Genomic DNA, 8,215 nt, shown 5'->3' with positions numbered 1-8,215 from the left:
ACATGTCACTTGCATAAATTAGTAACAGTAAAGGTACTAGTATGCTTCCTTGTGGAACACCGCAGCTCACTTGGAGGAGGGGGGGGGGGGGGGGGGGCAGTGTACCATTCACTTCTATACTTTTACCAACTAACCTCCAGTTCCGCGTTCGCGTTCTGCGATCTGATTGGCCACTGACGTTTCTGGTCATGTGACATGTGCGCCAATCGCGTGACGCCTGTTTCTGCGCCTATTTCCGCCTCGAACAGCCTGCAAACTACCTAACGCCTAGTTTATCACTGGTTAAGCTTAGGCGACTCTTTCGAAGTTGGTTAAGGTTAGAGTTTGGAATCACGGCTGGTGTTCTATCGCCCTGCTCTAAGACAAACTCTAACCTTAACCAACTTCGAAAGAGTGCCTAAGCTTAACCAGTGATAGAAACAGGCGTCACACGATTGGCGCAGATGTCACATGACCAGAAACGTCAGTGGCCAATCAGATCGCAGAACGCGAACGCGGAACTGGAGGTTAGTTGGTAAAAGTATTGACGCGTACCGTTCACCTCCACCATCTGTTCTCTCCCCTCCAGGTAGGATTTATTGCATCCAGCTCACTGATGAACTATCAGGTGATTGGATCCCTTTCCTCAAAATTATATCTTAGAATTCTATGACTGAATAGCTTTCAATGGCCAGTAGCCACTGTGACATCATCATTGGAATTGGAAATTTTTTGGCATGTTCCTTTAATATTTTGGGGTATCTAGTCTATGTGTGTGTGACAGAATAACAAGTAGAAAAAGGGGGTAACCACTGCGCTCAGACAGGTGCGTAGTCCAACATTAATTAAGTTGCAAAAAAGGAGGTAGGGACCGCACTCGGAATATTGTTGTTTTTATTTTCAAGTTGTTATAGCGCACAAAACGTTTTCAGCCATCCGGCCATCCGGCACACTGATGAAGGCCGGATGGCTGAAAACGTTTTGTGCGCTATAACAGCTTGAAAATAAAAACAACGATATTCCGAGTGCGGTCCCTACCTCCTTTTTTTGTGACAGAATAACAAGACAATGTTTAATTGATTTTTCAACCTTGGCTCACTTTAATTCAAATGGAATTTACATTGATTTTTTTTTTTTTTTTTTTTTACGTGCGTTTTTCTTTCTTCAGAAAGACAAGAATGGTAAAATGTTCTTGCCTGTTTTTGGTTAGTGTTGGAGCCAAAATGCCCTTCTGTTTATTTAGTTTTATTTTAACTCACGGTGCAGAGGTTTGGCATTATCAGACAGTCACCATGGCAACCACCACAGGGGGTGGTTACCCATATATACTGATCAGTGGGTGATGAGCCCCAGGTGCGCAAGGGGAATAGCCATACAGTTTTTGACGTGTCTTGTTGTGTTCGTGTTGATGTGCCGTATAGGTCGGCGTTCAGTGTTATTAGTAAAAAGAGTTTTTGTATATATTTTTTGGTTGATAATGGTCAATAAAAGGATTGGCATATCGAAAATGAAACGAGCTCTCTGGACATTGAATTCTTCAAGCACGCGTCTAACTCAAGCCAGCCCACTTGCCCCTCGCAGTAGGCTTATAGGTAATGGTTCTACAGTTAGTCTTAGTCAAGCGGATTTTGGACTAGGTCTCTGTTGACTACATCCCCTCTATTCCTCCTCCTTTTTTCATCTGGGGATTAAAGTCACACAATGTGTGTAAGAGCCAAAGCTATATATATTTCGGTTATTGTATTATATGAATGTTTAATATTGATTGGATTTAGATAAAGTCATTGAACCATCGTATTTGTCATAATAGAGCTTTCTGGAACATAAAACAGTCCGGACCGTGTGGGGTGAGGTCATAGTAGAACATGCTAGAACGTAAAACATTCTGGAACCACCGTATGACGTCATGATAGAAAGTTATGGAACCTTCGTGATGTCACTGTATGAGGTCATAACCGAACATTCTAGAACCTTTGGGTCTCTATATAAGCAGGTGTTTCCTCGAGCGAGGCAGCTTATGGAGAGCGGGGAGAGTGGAGTCCTTGCCCCAAGCCTTGCCCTCCGTTTTGCTGTGGCAAAGGGAAGGAGTCGGATGGTGTAAAGAAGAAGAAGAAGGAAGAGGAAGAACGGCAAATGGAGCTACGAATTTCCAGAACGGCCGATATTCGCGATCAGTCGGAGTACAGTGGGGAGGAGAGGGAGAAAGAAGAGAGGGAGGAGGAGGGGTGGGAAACGGTGGGGAAGAAGAGGAAGAAGCGGACGGAGAGGAACGACAGCGACGGGGATAGCCAGGGCAAGGGTGAGAGTAGGGGGGAGGAGAGGGGGGGAGAAGGGGGGAAGAGGAAGAAAGGGGGGGACGATAGCTCAAGTGGGCTGGGAGACGAGGGTGCTGGAAAAGATGTGGCAAAAGCGGAAGTGATCCATATAGTGGTCAGGCTTGAGGGGGAGAGGGATGAGAGGAAAGTAGGTAGGCTCGAGTGGCCCAAACTCATTGCCGAGCGATTAGGAGAGGTAAAGTACGTGAACGTTTTGTGGGATGGGAATCTGGCCGTAGGGTGTGGTAGTGAGGGGCAGGTGGAGGTGGCTAGGAAGATGCAGAGCATTGGGGGGGTGGGTATAAGTAAGGTGGCGAGAGTAGGGGAGAAGAGGGGGGGGGGGATGTAAGGGGGTGATAGCTGGGGTACCGGTCGAGGTTATAGTAGAGCAGCTGGTGGGAGAGCTAATGGAGAACGGGCGTAATGGCATAGTTAAGAGTGCAGAAAGGATGAAGAGGGGAGCAGAGAGGGCAGTGACGGGGACGGTAGTGATTACGTTTGAGGGTGGGGTTGTTCCTAGGGAGGTGTTTGTAGGGCGTAGGATGTATAGGGTTAGGGAATTTGTTCATAATCCTCTTAGGTGCTATAGGTGCCAGGGGTTTGGCCATATAGCTACCACGTGTAGGAAGGGGATGAGGTGCGCTAGGTGTGGCGGGGAACATGAATATGGGAATTGTGGAGAGGGAGTGAAGCCGAAGTGCTGTAGTTGTGGTGGGGAGCATAGTGTAGCGTTTCGGGGGTGCGAGGTGATGATGAAGGAGGTCGCGGATCGGAGAGAGAGAAGGGAGGGTAAGTTGACGTATGCTGGGGCGGTTAGCAGGGCAGGACAGGGTAGCCAAGAAAGGGTGCAGGGGGTTGAAGGAGGGCATTTGGCAGTGAGGGTAGAGCAGGTGGAAAGAGAGAGGGGAAGGGAGGAGAAATTAGGTATTGTGGCCTTCGTGGCAGGGGTAGTTACTGGTATGGCAGAGGCTAAGGGTAGAACAGAGATGGTGAAGATGATTGTTAGGATAGCGGTTCAACATCTGGGATTGGAAGGTCTGGACTGGAAGGAGGTGTGTAATGAATTGGCTGAGGGGGCTGCGAGGGACAAGGCTGCGAGGGACAAAGCAGCCCAGGATAAGATAGCAGGGGGCAAGGAGGGTCCCGCGGAGGGGGGCTCAGGCAGGAAGTAGCAGCAGTAGCTGCACTCCAATGGACAATGTAGTTGATGACGGGGTCCAGTAGAAGAAGAAAAAGAAGGTGAAGAAGGAGAAGAAGGAGAAGAAGAAGAGCCCATAAAAAGAATTGCGGAGGGCAGTAATACGCCACGATGCGTCTACTCTGCCGGAAATTCAAATAAGAAGAAGAAGAAGAACGGCAGTTTTGCATCATCGACCAGACTGAACGGGACCAAAAGGATGGACTCAACAATGGACTGAAGCCAGAAGCCAGCAAGTGGATTTACGGCTGGCACACTACGAAGGAATTTTCATGTGTGGAGTCGGCGGTGATTTTGGAGACTGGGAAAATACAGTTTTCTTACCTTGTAGTAAGTAGTATGTGTATGAGTGACAGGAATATTTAGGAAAGTAGATTTAGGACCACTTCTGTAAAGAAAGACTTTGCAAATAAACCATTTGAATATCTTTACTATACACTGGAGCGGCTGTGGACATTGCTTTTCTTTATCAACGGACGTACTACTCACGAGTAAGTAATTTGACCAGTGGAGTGGATCGCCGGCCCTCACAATGTGTAAAAGTAATGTGGAATCCTATGGGCGCCCCAGTGGCGAACCACATAGCGCGCTCAGCCGTGACACGGGCGACCCGGGTTCGATTCCCGAATCCGTTGTTATTTCCCGAATGTCTTCCCCCCACTCTGTCTCCCATTTCTCCTCTGTCTCTCCCTACTGGACTGCCCAGTAGTAATAAAGCGATAAAACGCCAAAAAATATATCTTAAAAAGAAAAGATAAAGTAATGTGGAATCCTAGCTACTGAAACTGACCTGTAAATAATACATGAAATAGTAAATTGACGATACTCACCTGTTAGAAGCTGTTGCTAATGAACGGTCCAGTAGGGGGCAATCCTACACTGTACTAAGGCAGAGTGCATAATTCTGTTGTAGAAGAAGTGAAATGCTGAGTTAGCCGGGCAGAGAATGCAAAGTAAAGCTTTCAAAAGTATTGGATGTTGTGGACATTCCCTTCACCCTAATATACAACAAAGTACATTCAAATATGTATTTACACATTTAATAACACATCTCTGTGAAACTATTGAGCAGCGTGTCATCTTCTCAATCTCTAGTGTTACGGTTGGCGCATTTCGTTGGCATGGTGGAGTGTGGAACCCAATTGCAGCAGATAACGGAGAGATGATAAACAGGAAGCAGGAGACGGCGTTGTGACGATAACAAGGTTTACTCAAACAGAAAACAAGGAAACACGACTGACACACAGGTAACATTAAACAATGAACCAGCAAGTGTATGCTGGCCCAGAACACTTCAATACAAACACTAATTAGAGACAGAGGGTAATTACTAACAGGACACAGGTGTGGTAGACAGGATTAACAGAATACAGAGCACACAGGGGAAAACAATAACAATTGTACAAACTGAGACATACGAGACTAAAACACATTTACAAAACACAGACAGTAGGGACACAAGACTAACACAGTGGAACTAATAAAGACAACATAGACAACGAATAAATCAAACATAAATGACAGCAAATAATGTTAATCAGGTGAGTGAGCTGATGCCAGATCTGCCACATCTGGATCAGCGTGAAGTGGAGTATGGAAGGGGAGTTGAGAAGGTCCGAAACCTGGACCAGCCGAACCGGGAGGAGGGTTGCCGTCTGGTCCCGCAGGACCGAAGGAAGCGTTACACTCTAGTGTGAATAATTTTTAAACATAAAAGTATTGGGACCATAAATAACATAAATCTTAATTTTTTTGTCAGGTGGTACACCTGGGGAGGGATTATGTGTTTGGTTGTGTCTGTCTGTCTCTGCGTGTGTGTGTGCGTGCGCCGTGCGTGCGTGCGACCTGTGTGTGCGTGTGTGTGAGTCCGCAGCCAATCTCACAAACTATAGGGCCAATTTGGATGAAACATTGCACATGGGCTGAGAGCAGGCCAAGAACCTGAATGATTTAATATCTTTCTAATCGGGCAGTGACAAGTATTTAATTTGAATCCATTTCTATTATTGTCCATTGAAAGATTACATTCACTAGAAAGTTTCACCTTTTGCATGCCAGGGGGCGCTACTACACAGCTCTCTGGCACCAGTGGTGCGTTCCTGAAATCAACTGGGATTGCACGCACCTAATGGAATGTAACACATGTCAGGTATTTAACACACCTGACGACCGGCGCTATTGATATGCAAATAGCGAGTACTTATCTGGGCTTGCACGTAGTGCACCCCCGTCCCATGAAGAACGCATGCCTGTCTGGCACCCTTGTACACTCTGAGCTGCTATTACATTGTTCGTTCTGTTGTACATTCCTGGATTGGCCACCATCGTCATCTTATCAACCAGGAAATGTTTGTGTGAAACCTTGTATAAAAGTGATCTATCATGAAAACGATTATTTATTCAGTGAATATCTTAGTTACAACAACATTGTATGCCTGGTATGGCAACAGCACGGCACAGGACAAGAAGGCCCTACAGAGAGTGGTGCGCTCAGCCGAGCGTACCACGGGTATTGCACTACCAACCCTGCAGGTCCTATACAACAAGAGGTGCAAATCCAGAGCCTGCGGGATAATGAAAGACCCTCACCACCCCAACAACAGCCTGTTCATGCTGCTGCGGTCAGGCAAACGCCTGCGAGCACCAGTAACGAGGACAGAGAGACTTAGGCTCAGCTTCTTCCCACAGGCCATCAGAGCCTTGAACACTGAACTCTCCACGCACAAGCACACATGAGCACACACACAACACACACACTGTACACGCTCACACACTAGCAGCCACTTTAACATGAGCACACACACACACTCATGCTGCACACGCTCACACTACGGACACTTTACAGAAGGAAAGATCACTTTAAGAATAGTATAGCTTGAGATCGTATAATATAGCATTGTATAGCAGTGTACATAAAGACCCAATGCCTCATCCGTAGCTAACAGTGTACTGCACTGCCACAGGACCTGTGGCATGCTCTGTAAATAGCTCATGTACAGATACCGATATGCCTACTTTGTTTACTTGTTTATTGCACTATGTCGCTCTATTGGTTGGACTCTTATATTATATTATTACTTGTATTATGCACATCGTTGCGGGCGAGACCCCCCGCATTGCACTGTATACCTGTATGCCGTGACAAATAAAACTCTTGTATCTTGTATCTTGTATCTTGAAACAAGATGCTGCCCTGGCCAGACATCATCACTCTCAGGGCTCTACACGGTGTGAGTGACGGTGTTAGCAGCCTACTAGACTCTGTTGAACGCTGCCCTGGCCAGACATCATCACTCTCAGGGCTCTACACGGTGTGACTGACAGTGTTAGCAGCCTACTAGACTCTGTTGAACGCTGCCCTGGCCAGACATCATCACTCTCAGGGCTCTACACGGTGTGACTGATGGTGTTAGCAGCCGACTAGACTCTGTTGAACGCTGCTCTGACCAGACATCATCACTCTCAGGGCTCTACACGGTGTGAGTGACGGTGTTAGCAGCCTACTAGACTCTGTTGAACGCTGCCCTGGCCAGACATCATCACTCTCAGGGCTCTACACGGTGTGACTGACGGTGTTAGCAGCCGACTAGACTCTGTTGAACTCAACAGAGAACTCAACTCAAACAGAGAACACAATTTAAATAGCTGCGATGGCTTTCAAATGCTTTCAAAGACAAAGAATAACTAAAACTATTTCCCTCATTTCAGTGTATTGCCTATCCTTTAATCCTCTCTCCTGCTGTTGTCTGTTGTCATGTCTCCCGTTAATGTTCCATACATTCCAATGTTCCAACATATTTCAGATCTCTTAAAGGGGACGTGCATAGATTCAGTGATTCAATTGGTTTTACAATTGCTTCAGACAGACAACTGTTTCTACACAGACAAGACACACACCATGTGAGGACCATGTGTGGGTGTATGTGTATGTGTGTGTATGTGTGTGTGTGTGTGTGTGTGGGGGGGGGGGGGGGGGGCAATGCAAGGAACATTTATCTGTTCATTTAACTGTCATCACAACAATCTGATTAGAGAAATCTGTCCTTCGTGTTCTAGTATTAACTCACTGGGATGACTGATTGAAACCTTTTTATAACTCATTGCGGCCTCAGCTTGCATTGCTAATAGCAGGCAGGCATTTCTAAAGGCAGGCATTTGCCAATTAATCTATGATGCAAACCAAAGCAGGCCAAAACAAATAAACTATGGAACCAGATAAACACCTTGAGAATACAGTCACAATCTAACAGATATTCATTATAGAAATGACAAAGATTTATAGTGCCTCCTGGTGGAGATTTGTGCTCTACTGAACACTCCTTTCTAGTTTTGCTGTTGTAGTGGTGCAAATAAAGACACGTTATTAAAAGCAATCAGTCTGTTGCCACAGTTTGAAAGAAATCTGCACACTATATATAGTTACAACTATTAATATTACTCACTTGGTTTTGCAGAGCTTCACAAAACCTATACTATTGAATATAATAAAATATAGAGGCTAAAAGGCCTATTATGGTCTTTTCCTGTGGGTGGTAACTGTTACTTCACAAGCCTGTATGATCACATTATATGGATAGAAAGCATTCAACAAACAGTTTGTTCAACAGGCGCTTGTGACCTTTCTTCAAAGGTGAAATTCCTCTTACCCCATGACAATGTGTGTGTCTTTCATGTAGCAGGCTACTGATGCACTGTCTTGAGTACAAAAACACATGGCAAGCTG

This window comes from Notolepis coatsorum (genome assembly GCF_963971535.1).
Source record: "Notolepis coatsorum genome assembly, chromosome: 12".
NCBI lineage: Eukaryota > Metazoa > Chordata > Actinopteri > Aulopiformes > Paralepididae > Notolepis > Notolepis coatsorum.
This window is presented reverse-complemented; position numbering follows the sequence as displayed.